Source organism: Ambystoma mexicanum, chromosome 8 (genome assembly GCF_040938575.1).
Source record: "Ambystoma mexicanum isolate Mex_15411 chromosome 8, UKY_AmexF1_1, whole genome shotgun sequence".
In the NCBI taxonomy this organism is placed as follows: domain Eukaryota; kingdom Metazoa; phylum Chordata; class Amphibia; order Caudata; family Ambystomatidae; genus Ambystoma; species Ambystoma mexicanum.
The window spans coordinates 1612130861-1612147571 of NC_090929.1; positions in this window are offsets into that span (position 1 = coordinate 1612130861).

The following is a 16711-nucleotide window of genomic DNA, read 5'->3' on the forward strand; positions in this document are numbered from 1 at the left end:
TCCCCTACCCCGTGCTCCCACGGGCACTTGCCCTCCTGGGCTCCCCGTAGCACTTGCCCATTCCCTGAGGCCACCTTCCGCCTGCACTGCTCCGTCTTCAACCTCTCCCTATCCCCTCCCTTCGCCCTGATATGCCCTGTGCACTTCTTGATACTGCACTTGCTTGATCCAAATGTCACAAGGCCTAGTTGGACTGTTTTTGTTGTTTATCCTCTGTCCCCCTCACTTATTTTTTGTTGTGTGGCAGAACATGTCTGCCATTCGTGGAATTGTTGGGGAGCTGTGGTAGAGACAATCATTCCCAATCTTTGGGTCGAAGCCACACTACATGGTAAGCAAAAATGAGCATCAATTCATTGGGCAGCCCTTATTAAAAGAAAAGGCTATTTTAGCAGCTGATTGGACATGCACTTCTGCATGCTTCTCATCCCTAAAAGCTCCCTTCCCTCAAGTATATATTGCACTCTCTGAATTGCAATGCCACTCGTGCTGGCCACATATACATTCCTACAAAGAAAACACATCTTAATGCTCAAAACACAATTACTTCACTACAACATAGCCGGACCTATTTGCGTTGGCAGTGCTCTCTACCTCACAGAATGTTTTCCTGTGAGAGGGTCCTCAGCTTTTTGTCTCCTCTCCATGTGTGTGATCCACTACATGCAGGGGTCTGCGACCTTTGGATCACCAGTTGGATACAACTCCCATCAGCGCTTTCTAGTATAGTCTATGGGGAGGGGTCATGGGAGTCATAGGGCCTCATTACGAGTCTGCCGTCCCGGAATCTGGGGATTCTATGACAACGGTGACACCGTTTCCGCGACCGCAAGGTTGCGGAATGAACGGCAGATTCCGGCATGTGGATCACGCGCAACACACCGAGGCGGAAACGGTGTCACCGCCATCACGTAAACACCCACGCACATGGACATACCGCCACAAAAAACGGTGCAAAACCCATGTCCGCCCCCGCCGTCACGGACGCGGAATCACCGGAAGCGGAAATACCATGACCGCGAAAAGAAAACGGAAACAGAGAGGCGGCCATTATATAAAACACAATCCAACGCCATCCTCAGACACCACAGGTCAGAACACGTCCCTGAGACTGAGAACACATCTAACACCATGGCATCCAGGATCCCAGCACGCAGACAGCAAAAACAGCGCTTCAGTGAGGCTGAGCTCACAGTACTGGTGGAAACATTGTCGAGCATACAGAAATGCTCTTTAGCGCAGACCAGCGGCACGCTACCCAGCAACACTGCAAGGAGGTGTGGGCGGAAGTAGCACGCAAGTGCACAGCGGTCGCTGTTGTCATGCCCGCGCCGCTGGCGCACGCATTGGCAACCATTATGGACTACTTGGTACTCATTTATCCTCCTAATACTCCTTGAACAACTCCTTTTCACGCCTTGGTCTTTTATTTCCATTTGCTCAACTTTGGTTCTTTCTTATTTTATTCAATTAACTACATTTACCATAATGCACCTGGCTGCAGTCCTCAATTCCTGGCTATTCTCATTCATCGTTATTGGGACCACAATCCCCAGAAGCCCTAGCGGCCAGTGCTGCTTCCACCTGCTCAGGACCAGAGACGGAGGAGGCAGATTGTCTTCCGGTGTGCTGCTACAGGTGCTGTCAATTAGCCTGCCTCAGAACAGGGCAGGGCTGTATATAAGCAGCTGCCTGCAGGAGCACAGTGTCTTGCATCTTGAGTTCTCCCCGCTCCTGTTTGCCTTGACCCTTTACGTTGTATGCTGTTCCTGTTGCTGCATTATCCTGTTTTGTTCCAGTGCCCTTTCTGGGCTCCCTGCCTTGCAGCCGATCACGCTCTGCTGCCTTCTACCTACAGCCCTTGTCCTCTGGGCTTCCTGCCTTGCAGCCTATGACAGTCCTCTGCAGCCCTCTACAGTCAGCTGTCCTGCTCCTCTGGGCTCACTCCTTGCTGCCCTGCTCCTCTGGGCTCCTTGCCCTGCAGCCTGCCTCACTCCGGCTGCCTACAGTCCTTGTCCTCTGGGCTCCCTGCCCTGCAGCCTACCTCACTCCGGCTGCCTACAGTCCAAGTCCTCTGCAGCCCACCTTGCAGCCTGCCTCACTCCGGCTGCCTACCGTCCTTGTCCTCTGGGCTCCCTGCTCTGCAGCCTGCTTCACTCCGGCTGCCTACAGTCCTAGTCCTCTGCTACCCGCTTTGCAGCCTGCGTCACTCCGGCTGCCTACAATCCTTGTCCTCTGGGCTCCCTGCCCTGCAGCCTGCCTCACTCTGGCTGCCTACCGTGCTTGTCCTCTGGGCTCCCTGCCCTGCAGCCTGCCTCACTCTGGCTGCCTACAGCCCTTGTCCTCTGGGCTCCCTACCATGCAGCTTGCAACCTTCTGCTGTCTCCAAGCCCTTGTTCCCTGGGCTCCCTACCTTGCAGCCTGCACCTCTTCGCTGCCTACAGCCCTGCTCCTCTGGGCTCCCTACCTAGCGGCCCTATTCTTTTGGGCTCTATGTCTGTCGCCTACTACTAATCTCTCTCTGTCCTGTTCTTCTGGACTCCCTGCCTTTCAGCCTACTACAGTCCTCCGCAGTCCAATACAGTTTGCCTGCACCTAGTGCCACTCTTGACTGCAGACCTGCTTCCTACTTTGCAGCCTTCTGTTTTCCTGACTGCTGCTCCTTGTTCTCTTCCTTGAGTCCTCTGTATTCCACCTTAGGTTATCTATTTCAGTCTAACTGCCTTTCCTTCATTTCCTTCTGCTAGATTGCTGATTGACTTCCTTTTCGCTGGATATTTCTGTTCTTGTCTTCTCATGTGTCTTATGTAATCCCTTTGTACAGAGCTTGCCTGTTGGTTTCCGGCAGGCAACCTCTGCCCCTTCCTTTGTCGCGTTTTCAGACACCCACTGCTGTTGTTCCCAGCCATGAGCATACAGCGTGGGCCTCTGTTATAGCAATCTGTGCAGAAGGCTGGAGTTTCCTAAGGTTCGTGGAACACTCTTTCCCATTTCAGCATACACCCCAAGAGGGAATCCAGTTTGTTTGTAACTTTGTATCTTTTGCCCCTTTTGGCGCATAGCTACTGTTTCCTACTCTTCTTTCTTGTTGAACTTCCTGCTGTGTGTGCTTATCTGCTACCTTACCTCAGCACATCCACCCAATCCCCACTTGGTTACCCTGTGCCACTATTGACATAGTGCCATTCCTGACAGAATGCAAGACCAAAAAGATTCTTGTTCCAGAGGCAGGAAGGGCACACACAGACCAAAGATGCTTTCTTTTCGGTTCAAGAAACCTCTGCAAAAATCTAAAGTTTTCTTAAGGACTGCAAACGAAAAACATAGTTTTAAAGACAGACTCGCCCTAGTAAACAAAGGTTTACAAGCACAGTACTACACTCACTGGCTCGCTGACCCTTCCATGTGTAACTACTATGACATTTGCAACTTTGATCCGCAGTCTCTATCTATAGAAGATCTACAGCAAGAAAATGAATTCCTGCAGATTTTGTTAGCCCAACCAGTGGAAAACACTCATGCGGTTTCTGGCATTTCTTCTGACACTACATTCGACATTCAGCCGGTACACAAACCTTGTATTCCTTTATCCCAGGCTACCCGGTCTCAGGACCAATGTCGTAACACTGCTTCAGCCAAGGATATTGCACTCATTGTGGCAGACTCTCATCCAGAGTACGCTGTTGCCAAAGTGATATGCTCAAGATCAGCTTGGCAAGCTACACAACCTCCCCTGACTGCTGTAAACACTCATTTAACCGGACAAGGCATTCAGTATCCTGAGGTTAGTGCAGCTGGTCCTGGGTACAAAAGACCAATACTGACCATCGGTTGTCTTAATGCTTCCCCAGTAACTACTAACCATGATAACTCTAAGGTCAGTCTTCCTATTGCAACACCCGAATTTTCTGCTGTACCCGATTCTGAAGCTGTAGAACAGGCTAATGGAACATACCTGTTACAAGAACAACTCTTAAGCCTTAAAAGACAAACCGAAGACCTCTATGATGAATTTGTCTATCTGCATTATAAGAATCTAGCCAAGGGACACAATTTACCAGACCATCTGACACTATGTCCAACACCCGAAATTCTGTCTTTAGAGTTTAACAGATTAAGGCCTGTACTGGTAACACAGAAGGGGATACAGACTTCTACAGAGCAGTTGGAAGACCTGAACTTGTCATATACATACCAGTTAAAGCTTGACACCGCTCATTCACTTACTAGCCACAGTAAAACAGGCTGTCGTTCACATAGTGAAGAATGGACTCCTCCAGTGGGCCAGATCGCTCACACAGCCATTACACCAAAGATCAAGTGTAATTATCTGACTGGACATTCCGCTGAGTCAAAGGATTGTTCCATTCTTGCCCTTGATGTCAGTCCTTTACTCCCACTTACAGCCTCTACTGAAGTGACCAGATCTGAGATGTATTCTGCTTCTATGAACATTGGCACTTCTGACCAGGAGTCAGATCCTGAAACATACCCAGTACCTGTCTGGAATCCAACTTTGCCTATTGTCAATACCCCAGATCCATGTATCAACTTGGGCACACAAGACTTTGCAGGCCAGCCTTCGGAAGGCTTACCCTTTCCTGGTCCTACATCCACCATGCTACTTGTTACAAGATCTGCTAGCCCTATCTCTGCTGTTCCCCCTGCTAGTAATCCTGAATCTGCTACTGATGCCTCATCTCAGATCACTCCTACTGCAGTCGAAGCACCCCCTTCCTCTCTGCCTGCAAGGACAGTACCTGTTGCAAAGCCAGTTAAAAGTTCTCCTATTAAGACTACAGCTCCGGTAGATCCTGTTGGTGCCTCTGCAGCACCTAAACTACCAGTCACGACACCATCAGTCTCAGTTGCGTCCCTGTCGGCTGGTGCTCCTATGACACCTATACTTCCAGCTGTTACAGCATCTGAACTTCCTACTGCCATTCCTGATCTTCCTTCAACTCATGGTGTTCCTGCAACATTTGTTACTCCTGAAGTCTCTGTCGCAAATCTTCATGTTGCCATTGCTGCTTCTGACTATTTGGACGACCGTCCTAGAGCAACCAATTCAGCTGAATCTCTGGTTCCACCTTTCAGCACTGTACCATTGCCAGTCCTAAGGAAGACTACTTCTTTCAAAGCAATATATGCCATGGAGTCTGCAGCACATCTCCACAGTTCCTCAGTTCATGAACGCACTGTTGGGTTTTTGGTCCCGAAGAAGTTGTCTTTTCTGAATTATACCTCAAAGGTTCGAAACATTGGTAATGTCTCTTCCCTTCAAGACTCTCACCTTGCAGCATTAAACAGTTTTTGGTCCTTCATGATGTGCCTTTTTGGTATAAGACTCTCTCGCGGTGTGACAGGCTTTGGACGTGCTCTTCTTGTTGGTCAGTCTTCAGGGGGCATGGAGAGGGGCATACTGTCATTCCCGTGCCGCTGGCGCACGCATTGGCAACCATCATGGACTACTTGGTACTCATTTATCCTCCTAATACTCCTTGAACAACTCCTTTTCATGCCTCGGTCTTTTATTTCCATTTGCTCAACTTTGGTTCTTTCTTATTTTATTCAATTAACTACATTTACCATAATGCACCTGGCTGCAGTCCTCAATTCCTGGCTATTCTCATTCATCGTTATTGGGACCACAATCCCCAGAAGCCCTAGCGGCCAGTGCTGCTTCCACCTGCTCAGGACCAGAGAGGGAGGAGGCAGATTGTCTTCAGGTGTGCTGCTACAGGTGCTGTCAATTAGCCTGCCTCAGAACAGGGCAGGGCTGTATATAAGCAGCTGCCTGCAGGAGCACAGTGTCTTGCATCTTGAGTTCTCCCCGCTCCTGTTTGCCTTGACCCTTTACTTTGTATGCTGTTCCTGTTGCTGCATTATCCTGTTTTGCTCCAGTGCCCTTTCTGGGCTCCCTGCCTTGCAGCCGATCACGCTCCGCTGCCTTCTACCTACAGCCCTTGTCCTCTGGGTTTCCTGCCTTGCAGCCTATGAAAGTCCTCTGCAGCCCTCTACAGTCAGCGGCCCTGCTCCTCTGGGCTCACTCCTTGCTGCCCTGCTCCTCTGGGCTCCTTGCCTTGCAGCCTGCCTCACTCCGGCTGCCTACAGTCCTTGTCCTCTGGGCTCCCTGCCCTGCAGCCTACCTCACTCCGGCTGCCTACAGTCCTAGTCCTCTGCAGCCCACCTTGCAGCCTGCCTCACTCCGGCTGCCTACAATCCTTGTCCTCTGGGCTCCCTGCCCTGCAGCCTGCCTCACTCCGGCTGCCTCACGTCCTTGTCCTCTGGGCTCCCTGCTCTGCAGCCTGCTTCACTCCGGCTGCCTACAGTCTTAGTCCTCTGCTACCCGCCTTGCAGCCTGCCTCACTCCGGCTGCCTACAATCCTTGTCCTCTGGGCTCCCTGCCCTGCAGCCTGCCTCACTCCGGCTGCCTAGCGTGCTTGTCCTCTGGGCTACCTGCCCTGCAGCCTGCCTCACTCTGGCTGCCTACAGCCCTTGTCCTCTGGGCTCCCTACCGTGCAGCTTGCAACCTTCTGCTGTCTCCAAGCCCTTGTTCCCTGGGCTACTTACCTTGCAGCCTGCACCTCTTCGCTGCCTACAGCCCTGCTCCTCTGGGCTCCCTCCCTAGCGGCCCTATTCTTTTGGGCTCTCTGTCTGTCGCCTACTACTAATCTCTCTCTGTCCTGTTCTTCTGGACTCCCTGCCTTTCAGCCTACTACAGTCCTCCGCAGTCCAATACAGTTTGCCTGCACCTAGTGCCACTCTTGACTGCAGACCTGCTTCCTACTTTGCAGCCTTCTGTTTTCCTGACTGCTGCTCCTTGTTCTCTTCCTTGAGTCCTCTGTACTCCACCTTAGGTTATCTATTTCAGTCTAACTGCCTTTCCTTCATTTCCTTCTGCTAGATTGCTCATTGACTTCCTTTTCGCTGGATATTTCTGTTCTTGTCTTCTCATGTGTCTTATGTAATCCCTTTGTACAGAGCTTGCCTGTTGGTTTCTGGCAGGCAGCCTCTGCCCCTTCCTTTGTCGCGTTTTCAGTGTAACAGACACCCACTGCTGTTGTTCCCAGCCATGAGCATACAGCGTGGGCCTCTGTTATAGCAATCTGTGCAGAAGGCTGGAGTTTCCTAAGGTTCGTGGAACACTCTTTCCCATTTCAGCATACACCCCTAGAGGGAATCCAGTTTGTTTGTACATTTGTATCTTTTGCCCCTTTTGGCTCATAGCTACTGTTTCCTACTCTTCTTTCTTGTTGAACTTCCTGCTGTGTGTGCTTATCTGCTACCTTACCTCAGCACAGCCACCCAAACCCTACCTGGGTACCCTGTGCCACTCTTGACAGAGTGCCATTCCTGACAGGTGTGATGACACGCACTGTGAAGGACTGCCATTGAAAGGGGCCCTTAGGGGTCCCTCGTGCTATGGAAACAAGGCAATAACCATACACCAAAAGATACGCCAGACACGAGGTTCAAATTCCCAATGCTAGGGTTTATTGCAAGCAAAAATAGTCCCAATTGGCCAATTCTGGTCTCACGCCCCGCAACGTGAGTTCCCTAGACCTCGAGGGACGCAAGAGGGCGAATTACGTACATCAGTTACATATATACATAATGCATATCATACAATCAGCTGTGTCATGTTTAACACCCTCCTTTATTAAGTTTCTTTGAACTCGGTATGACGATGGACATTTCCGACGGGTATGACAATTATGACACTTTCGATGTCTATTCTAGTAACAACGTGCAATTTGGAAAGTGCGGAGGCATCTTTTAGTTGTTGAAAAGAGCACAGTGGTTCTGTTCTTGGAAGCAAGCTGCACACGGGGGGAGAGCCACATTCCATGATTTGCTATCTATGAGGTACTATTCGTGTCCTGGGAGCTGACACGCTCTAAAGGGTTTTGCGAAGGGGGGCCGTCGGAAGAGCATAATTCAAGCCTTTAGCTGTTTTATTCTAACATATTCTAACGTCGTACGAGACTGGCTGGCAGCTGTGAAGTGAATAAATGCCCTGCAGCTCTCCCTCAAGGCTACAGAGAGGGAGTGTGGGCATTCCTTTCTAGGCTACTCATGAGGAGTTTTCAACATACTCCTCAGTCCCGCGACCTTGCTCTTTTCATATTCAGACAACAATGTTAACATTTGAGTAGAGTAAGCAGAAACCGCAAGAATTGCAAGCTGCAAAACAGTTTTAGACAGAAAGCAATGAGCAATGGTTAACAGGCAAAATGGCGATTCTGCTACGTTTAAAATGGCCGCTTGTTGGTCAGGCATAACAGTCTATATTTCTATAATTCGGTGCATAAGACGGTTGGCCTATGGCCATCAAGTTACGTCTGTCATTCAAATGAAGGGTATTCACTTTTCCAGATTAACAAACCCTCCTTTTGGCCGTATGCCAAACGTCTTATTCATTCATTGCATCCTCCTCCGATAATGATAAGTCTGGGGTATCTATGTCTGAACCTTTCATGCTATTATCAGCATCATCTTCATCATTAATGTCTATAGCCATGAATTGTTTTACTGTTTTTGTTTCATCAGTGTCTCTGTTATTTTGGGCATGCGTTTGTTTTCCTCTCGACACCATGTGCACACATCCCTTAGTACATCCATCAGTTATTTCAGTGCAAACTATTGGTAAGCATTGTATTCAACAGCAACATGTTATGAATATACCAAGTACCATCATTAGTATCAAAATTAACTTCCATCCCCAAGACCGCAATAATCCCCAAAACCAGGATCCTATCCCCCAACCCCCTTCTTCAGTAGAGAGTGTGGAACTTAGGACATGTAATTTCCGGATTGCTTTAAATATCGTAGGGGAGTAATCATCTATATACACACAGCATGCAGTTTTTACGAGTTTGCCAACTCCCCCACGATCAACTAATATTATATCGAGAGCCATCCTGTTTTGGAGTGCCATTAGTCTTATTCCTTTTTCTTCTAACATCATATTCAATATGATATCCGTTGTTGAATCTATTGTATTTTTTAATATCCTAGACAGTTTTCTTATATTGTAAGAATTTTCTATTTGGGACAAGAATGGTATAAATGATTTGGCTATATCTATTGCTATCATTGCATCCTCGCTACTCCTTTGAGTTCTACCTTTTGTTCGTCTAGCTACTTCTGCTGTCTCCAAGAGGAAACTCCTGGAAATACTAGACCTAGGTAGCATGTACCTCCCCAGCTCCTAGGTAACCAGGGATATGCTTTTTTTTCCACATATAAAGTAAACAGGGTCCCCTACGTACACAGGTTCTATTTCGTGCTTTAGAACCTCTGTGTTCAGACAGTTGCTAAACGTTCCTACTTTATAGGAACCCTTTTTCTGTAAACATAGGGGAGCAGTTTCGGGGCTGTGATCCACTGTATAGGCAGGGGGCACAGCATCTTTATTCCATTCATCCCTCATCCGAAATGTCATTACTGATGTTTCTTCTGCTGGTGGGGTTTCGTGTATTCTTCCTTACGGGATCTGGTGAAAACATGCAAGCTTTATGGAATATGGAACAACCCACAGGTCTCGTGATCACTTCCTCAAATTCATTCATATTGGTCTCATCTAGCGGACCCGTATTACTCTTGTTCCATTTCCCAAAAAACATTGCACTCAATGATACTTCACATGAATAAACCAATGGTAACGTTTGTACATACCAGCCTATCCCTTTCCCACCATGCTGTGGTAAATGGGCACAAACCCAACAATCTTTTTTCTTAAAAACCGCATGGGTCATGTTCATGATGAGCAACAATGTATTGTTGCCGTATCCTTCTCTATGTCTTTCTTCCATTGGGGGCAAAGTAACAGTGATTACATGAACCGGGCTTTCAGTAGCTGCTTTTGGCAAAAGTGTTTCTAATGGGTGCACGTACTCCAGGAACCATAGTGTAATAGCTGTTATTATTGGTACTACCATACTTAAGAAACACAGGACCAATGTCCAAATCAGTACCTTATTCCTTTTACCATGCTTTTTCCCTAAATTTATAGTCTCTAAATCTATCATCTTTTCAGGAGGGGTGCAGGAGGAGGCTGAAACCGGTCTTGATTTGTTCTTCATCGTCCTTCTTCTTGCTGGCAAAGTTCGTCGCAAATGTCTCTCGTTCTTGATGCCAGAAAAGTTCAACGAAAAATGTCACAGTTCAATTCTGCCAGCCCTTTCACAGCCTAGATCACTTAACCACTCCGAGGAAGATTAGTTGTTCTTTCTCCCACTGCTCAGACGATTTCTGAGCAGTTCTTTATTGATAGAATACTATGTGCATCCAGCTTGTCCCGCTCTGGCTTAGGACACATGTACTCTATCAGCCTTAGTACTTATGTGCGTCCAGCTTGTCCTGCTCTGGCTCCTGACACATGTACTTTTATAAGCGCACCGAGGAGCCGTGAGTCTTGAATTGTCCGACTTGCACAACTCTCACACTTCTCTCCTCTACGCCCCTGGCTCCTACTCGGTCCGTGAGTGGAACCAAAGGCAAAAGAAAAGCACCAAAGATCTGTGGATCACTTTGCCTGTTGAGGCCGCAAATTATACCGGTTCACTCCTGGTATTGTATGATCCGTGAATAGTGCCGTTGCACTTCCAGTATCAGGCTCAGTGTCAGCCTGTGGCACAATGATGGGTAGCGATGAGCGCCGTGGCAATGATGTAGTTTCTTTCTTTGGCTTTGGTGCATTTGTAGAAACTGGTGGGCGCCAAAGGGGTACACGCGTTGTTTCTGCTCGTGTTTGCAATGCAGGGTTTGTGTCGCTCGTCAGTGATGTTGTTTCTGCTTGGCAACATTGGGGCACTTTTCGCCCTCTCCCCTTACTGGCAGCCTCCTCAGGCTCTGTTTTGAGTTTCACGTTTCGCTTGGGCTTTGTTTCAACTTTCACTTCTCGCTCAGACTGATGCTGTGGCAATGGACTGGCAACGGTTTCTTTTATTTCCGAGACTGTTTCCTTTCTCTGGTCGGAAGTTGTCAGCAGTCCTGCGAATCTTTTGGCATGTGTCGCGTGGATCCATGCCTTCCGTCTGTCTACTCGGATGGTCGTTTGCGTTGCCAAAAGTACTTGGTAGGGGTCGCGCCACCTGGGTGCTAATGCTGTCTTCCGCTCAAAGTTCTTTATTAAGACCCAACTTCCAGGCTCCAGCGAGTGCCCCGGTCCGGTATATCGCACTGGTAACGCCTCCTCCACCTGCTGATGAATCAAACGCAACTTCTGCATTAAAAGGCCACAGTACGTGCTTAACATAGGATGCTCGACCTCACATAATCTTTTGGGCTGCGGTGCGCACCACACATTTGCCGGTCTCCCCATTATAATCTCATAGGGGGAGAGCCCAGTCCTAGCCTGCACAGACGTGTGCATGCACAATAGCGCTAGGGGTAATGCATCCACCCAACTCAACTTGCTCCCAGCGCAGATTTTAGCTATCTTTGACTTTAAGATTCTGTTATGTCTCTCCACAAGCCCGGCAGAACTGGGATGCCTGGAACTGTGGAATCTCTTTTCTTTCTGCAGACCTGCACAGATCTGTAGCACTACTGTGCCCACAAAGTGTGGGCCGTTGTCTGACCACGGGACACGGGGCAACCCAAACCGGGAGAAATATTCTTTCAACATTACTTTTGCTGTTGACATGGCAGTACAGTCTTTTAAAGGATATGCCTCCACCCACTTGCTGAATGCACAAATCACCACTATCACATATTTGTAGTTCTGGCACCTTTCCATGAAATCAAAATGGATCACCTCAAATGGCATAGAGGGTGGGCCAAAACTACCTACTGGAGTCACGGTTCCCTTCCCTACATTGTGTTGCAGGCACATAATACAATTCTGCACTAGCCTTTCTGCATTCTTTTTTATGTGCTCATTTTTCCATACTGTGGCTAAATGCTGTACCATCTTCTTCGCGTAAATGTGGGTAGGGCTATGCGCCATTGTAACCATTGCGGTTACGTAACAATTTGGCAACGTCCAGTTCTTGGTCTCTTTGTCCACCCAACATCCCTCCAAATCTAACTCGGCAGAGCCCTCAGCCCACCCCTGAATCTCTTCGGTCGTGGCCTCAGCCTGCATTTCTTTGACTGTGGCAACTCCATTCTCTATCATACAAGGTACTTCCTCAGTCTGTACTGTCATCATTTTATTTCCCAAATCTGTGGCTGTTTGCTTCGCAATCCTGTCTGCAAATGCGTTTCCCTCTCCCACTTTACATGTTACCTTTTTATGCGCCTCGCACTTCACTATAGCTAGGCGCTTTGGAAACGTGAGTGCAGACAACAATCGCACAATCAAAGGGCCATGCTGAATCCTGGCCCCTGTAAGAGGATTCAATTCAACACTGCAGCTAAGTCAATGCCTAGTCTGGGATACTGAATGGAAACCCTTATTGATATATCTTTATGTCCAGTTCATGCGTTCTGGATGACTACCCCTATATAACACCCCTCTCTTGGAATCCTCCTGACCCCACTGAGCCAAGAAGTAGTTCTGTTTTGCAAGTTAAAAGATTTAATTGATAGTTTCAACAATAGGTATATATATCACACTTTAGAATAAATTAATAATTGAATAGCACACTTAATCTGATATGATAAAGATTAACAACAGAGAATCTGGCACTGGCACACTTCTTGATAATCACTAAGGAGTTGACATGAAATGGATAAGATAGCAACAATACTTTTATGGTTTCAAATGGATGCAATGTGGAATGAAATGCAGTACAGAAAATAACTTGATAGGATTTCAGCAAAAGACAATGTAATCACTTTCTTGGACAATTCACCCCCCCTTTTATGCAATGCAAGGAAATGGAAGGAAGGCACACAATTCTCAGAAATGCAATTCAAATGTAATTCAGTTCACCCAGCAACTTAGACTACAGAAGTTGAAAACACAGGCAAAATGCTTTTATATGTGCTGGCAATGGAGTGAAAAATATGCTAAATTTGCTTTTAATTCCCTCTAGAAGTTCAGGGTGAGTGGTATCTAGTTAATATTAGTCCAGGCTCACACTAGCAATGATTCAGGGATGATTAGCAGGTTAAACGAATTTCTGGCAAATGGAAGGCAAGCAGCAGCAGATTTTTACACGTGAAGAAATTTGCAAATCGCGGCAAAATTCGCGAATGCGTGTTCCGCGATTGCGGTAAAACTATAAGGGGTAGCAATGTGGTTCTTGGTGCGATTAAAAGCTAAGATTCTAAGCTTTCAGATGAAAGTTACTGCAAGTCTCTAAGACAAACGGTCGCGGAGATATGAGCGATTTAGTGAAGGTCGTTTTTGGTTTTGCAAATTTTAAACGCAACACTTTTTCAGCTTTAAAAATGATGGCAGAATAACACAATTGCTAAGCTGCAGTTCTACTTAGATTAAAAATGGATTGAATTATATGATTTTAACTAAGAGATGTGTTCTGTGTTTTGCTGAGTACTCACAAGAGATTTTGAACCGGAAAGCGACTTGGTCACGGACTTCAGTCTGGTCAGGTCTTCCGGAGTTCCGCTCACAGCGCCTGGCCTCTGGAACTGCTCACAGCGTCGGGGTCAGCACTCTGGATACAATGGCCTGGTCTCTGCTAGGCACTGGTTCTCTGGGTCGGGTCCTGCCTTCTCTTTGGATATTTCTGTCACCGGGTTCTTGCAAAAGGTTTTGGCAAAATTCAGACGGCGTCAGCCGGCTGTCTGAAGAGTTCAGTTGCAAAAAGATTTTCAGGCCTGTTGACAAATACTCTTGCTGGCAGTGGCCTTTTTGGTTAAGGTTCTCTAGTCTCTGTTTATCTTGGAGTCTAAGTGTTGGCTCCTTGAAGGTTGATGGAGGTAAGTATGGATTTTTCCGGCAGAGCGTCCCGCTGCAGATGGAAATGAATCTCTCTACCTAAGTTTCAGTGGTCCATTTATATGTTCTGCAAGTGGGTGTGTGTGTTGGTCATAACTAAACTTGCCCCTCTCACTTGTCATTGGTCCAGCTTTCATTTCTCCCCTGATTGGGGGAGCTAAGTTGTGTCAGAGTGATGTCAGCCATTTATGATCTCTTGAAAAAAACTCCCCTGTCATCTGTGCACCCAAATCTATATATGATCAAAATACATATTTCACAGTTACACAGTTGTTTGAAATTACATACCCATGTCACATATCACATGAGGTATACTCTGTCCCAAATCTGCTGTTTCTAAGAGCTTGCATTCAAAAATGGCAACTTTTAGCACTTTTTAATGTGCTAAACAACATTGGATCTTCATTAAATTTTATACAACTGTTCCTCACATATCTACCCACATACCAATGCATTTTCGTTTGTCTAGCTGAAACAGGGAGTCTGTAATATTAATAAACAGCAGGGTTTTGTCCCAGAATATCCCACAATTTGGAGTTTGGGCTTGAATTAAAGGTACATTTTTTAAATTAAGTCTCTCAAAGTTATACATTTCTGTCATTTGATTACAGAGTTATCAGTGTTTTTGTAAAATATATATTTTACTTTCAATTCAGTCCTCAGAGTGTTGGAGTCCGCCTCCAAGACTTGGGTGGGTCAGTCACATGTCTTCTGGCAGGCAGGCCTTTGTTGACAGTAAAACAGTAAAAATCAACATATTCCTTTCAGAGGAGAGGGGCCATTGTGTGGTCTCTGGGAAGCTGACATCAGGAGGCCAGGGAGCCACTTTGCATTTAATTAACAGAACCCTGTGATTTCCTGGCTTCTTGTGTTGAGTTCTGAAGTGTCAAGAGTTCTCAGGACAGGCAACCCCTTTGAACTTTTGATGAAATGAGACCCCTTTCTTTGCACTAGACAGTTTTGCAAGACAGCTCTCCTGTCAGAGTTTAGACCGCCAGCGCCACCCTCAGGATTTTGCGGTTACTGCATCCCTCCTTGGGATTTTTTTTAGATTGATTCATTTCAGCAAGTGATATTACATGGAGTATATTGTCCATGTTCAGGACATGGCATTGGTGTGTTTCTGAAGTAAAGTAATTCTGTGCCCATGATTTTGCCATATTTGACATTCAAGAAAAATGAATTCCCCACAATTCTAGGTGGCTTTTGGCAATCAGCATTGCCATTCCCAAGGGTTTCAGACTACTGTGCGGGTAGTCCAATGGTGGTTTTAGGCAGTGCCCTTCTGTGCCCATAACATCGGCAAAAATGGGTGGCAGCCTATTCTTCATGCACTTCCCTGGGCATCTTCTGGGAAGTTCTGGCCACCATGATGTTTTCAACGCCAGTACTGCCCAGTTTTTGAGGTAGGGCTCGGATGCATGGGTAAAAACATCCCACAAGCCCCCCTCTTGCGATGGCCATTCTGTTTCCTGATGGGACTCGCAAGACCTGGGATGTTTCCTCATCTTCTTCCAATAGATGGCACAGTTCAGCATCTTTTCCTCCATCCGGTGGATCGATCGGTTCTCCTCGCCGGTCCTGATGGGAATATTGGGCGGTACCCCGGCCCATTGCGTCTCTGCTCCCAGTCTCCGGATCGTCCTCCTTGGCCCGTCTCCAGGTTTTCTTTCTCCTAGGACGACAAAGGAAGAGCGGCAATACCTACTCATAGACGTTTTTCCACCACTGTTGAGATAGTGGGGCAGCATATGCATTTCATCATAACGAAACATTACATTCTTATTTTGATAAAAAAACAGTATAACTAAGAGACAGTTTCATGCAAATCACAATATTTTAGAGACTAGATGTGGTATGTTTTATGATTGGAACTGAATTAGTCTGAGACAGTACCCGCTAGGATTCCAGAGGATTCCTCCAGTTGTTGCAGAGCGTGCCTGGGATGGCAACACTTCAACTGGTTTATGTGGACCCACTTGTCTTCCCCCGCTGCCAAAGGACCTTTGGGGATGTGGATTTTGTAGGCCACAGGTGAGATCTTGTCGATGATTTCAAAGGGTCCCTTCCATGTAGGCAAAAATTTGCGCTGCTTGGCCTGGTTCCTTTGGAAGTTGTATAGATAGACCCGGTCTCCCACCTGATATTCCTTCCTGGAAGCCTTCAGGTCATAGTGGGTCTTCATGCTATCAGCTGATCTTTCTAGATTCCGCTGAGCATAAGCAAAAGCATGTTGAAGGTGTTTCCTTAAATTCTCCACATACTCATGAGTAGTGGAGGCATTTATCAGTGTCTGCTCTTGGGTCCTATAGAGCAAATGCTGCGGAAGCACCATCTTGCGCCCAGTCATCAACTCAAATGGTGACATTTTGGTTGCAGATGAAGGGGTAGATCTGATGGCCATTAGGACCAGAGGTAATCGGATATCCCAACTTGGCCCAGAATCTGCCACAAACTTCTTTAATATGCTCACAATTGTCCGGTTATATCTCTCTACTGCCCCAGAAGAAGCTGGTCTATAAGCAATATGCAGCTTTCTCTTGACCCCCAGTATCTCCCACATCTTTGTCATTACTTCACTGGTGAAGTGGCTACCTCTGTCTGACTCAATCCTTTGAGGTAGACCAAAACGGGAAAAGATGTGGTTAATCATCAAGGCAGCTGCAGTTTCTGCCTTGCAATTTGGGGCTGGGAGACATTCCACCCACTTGGTAAACAAGCATGTCACAGTCAACATGTACTTATTCCCCCTAGCAGAGCGAATCACAGGGCCTACAAAGTCGATTTGTAAATCTGACCATGGCAGTGTCATCCCCCTCTTTTGGAGAGGCGCGCGGTGCGTGAGGGATGATG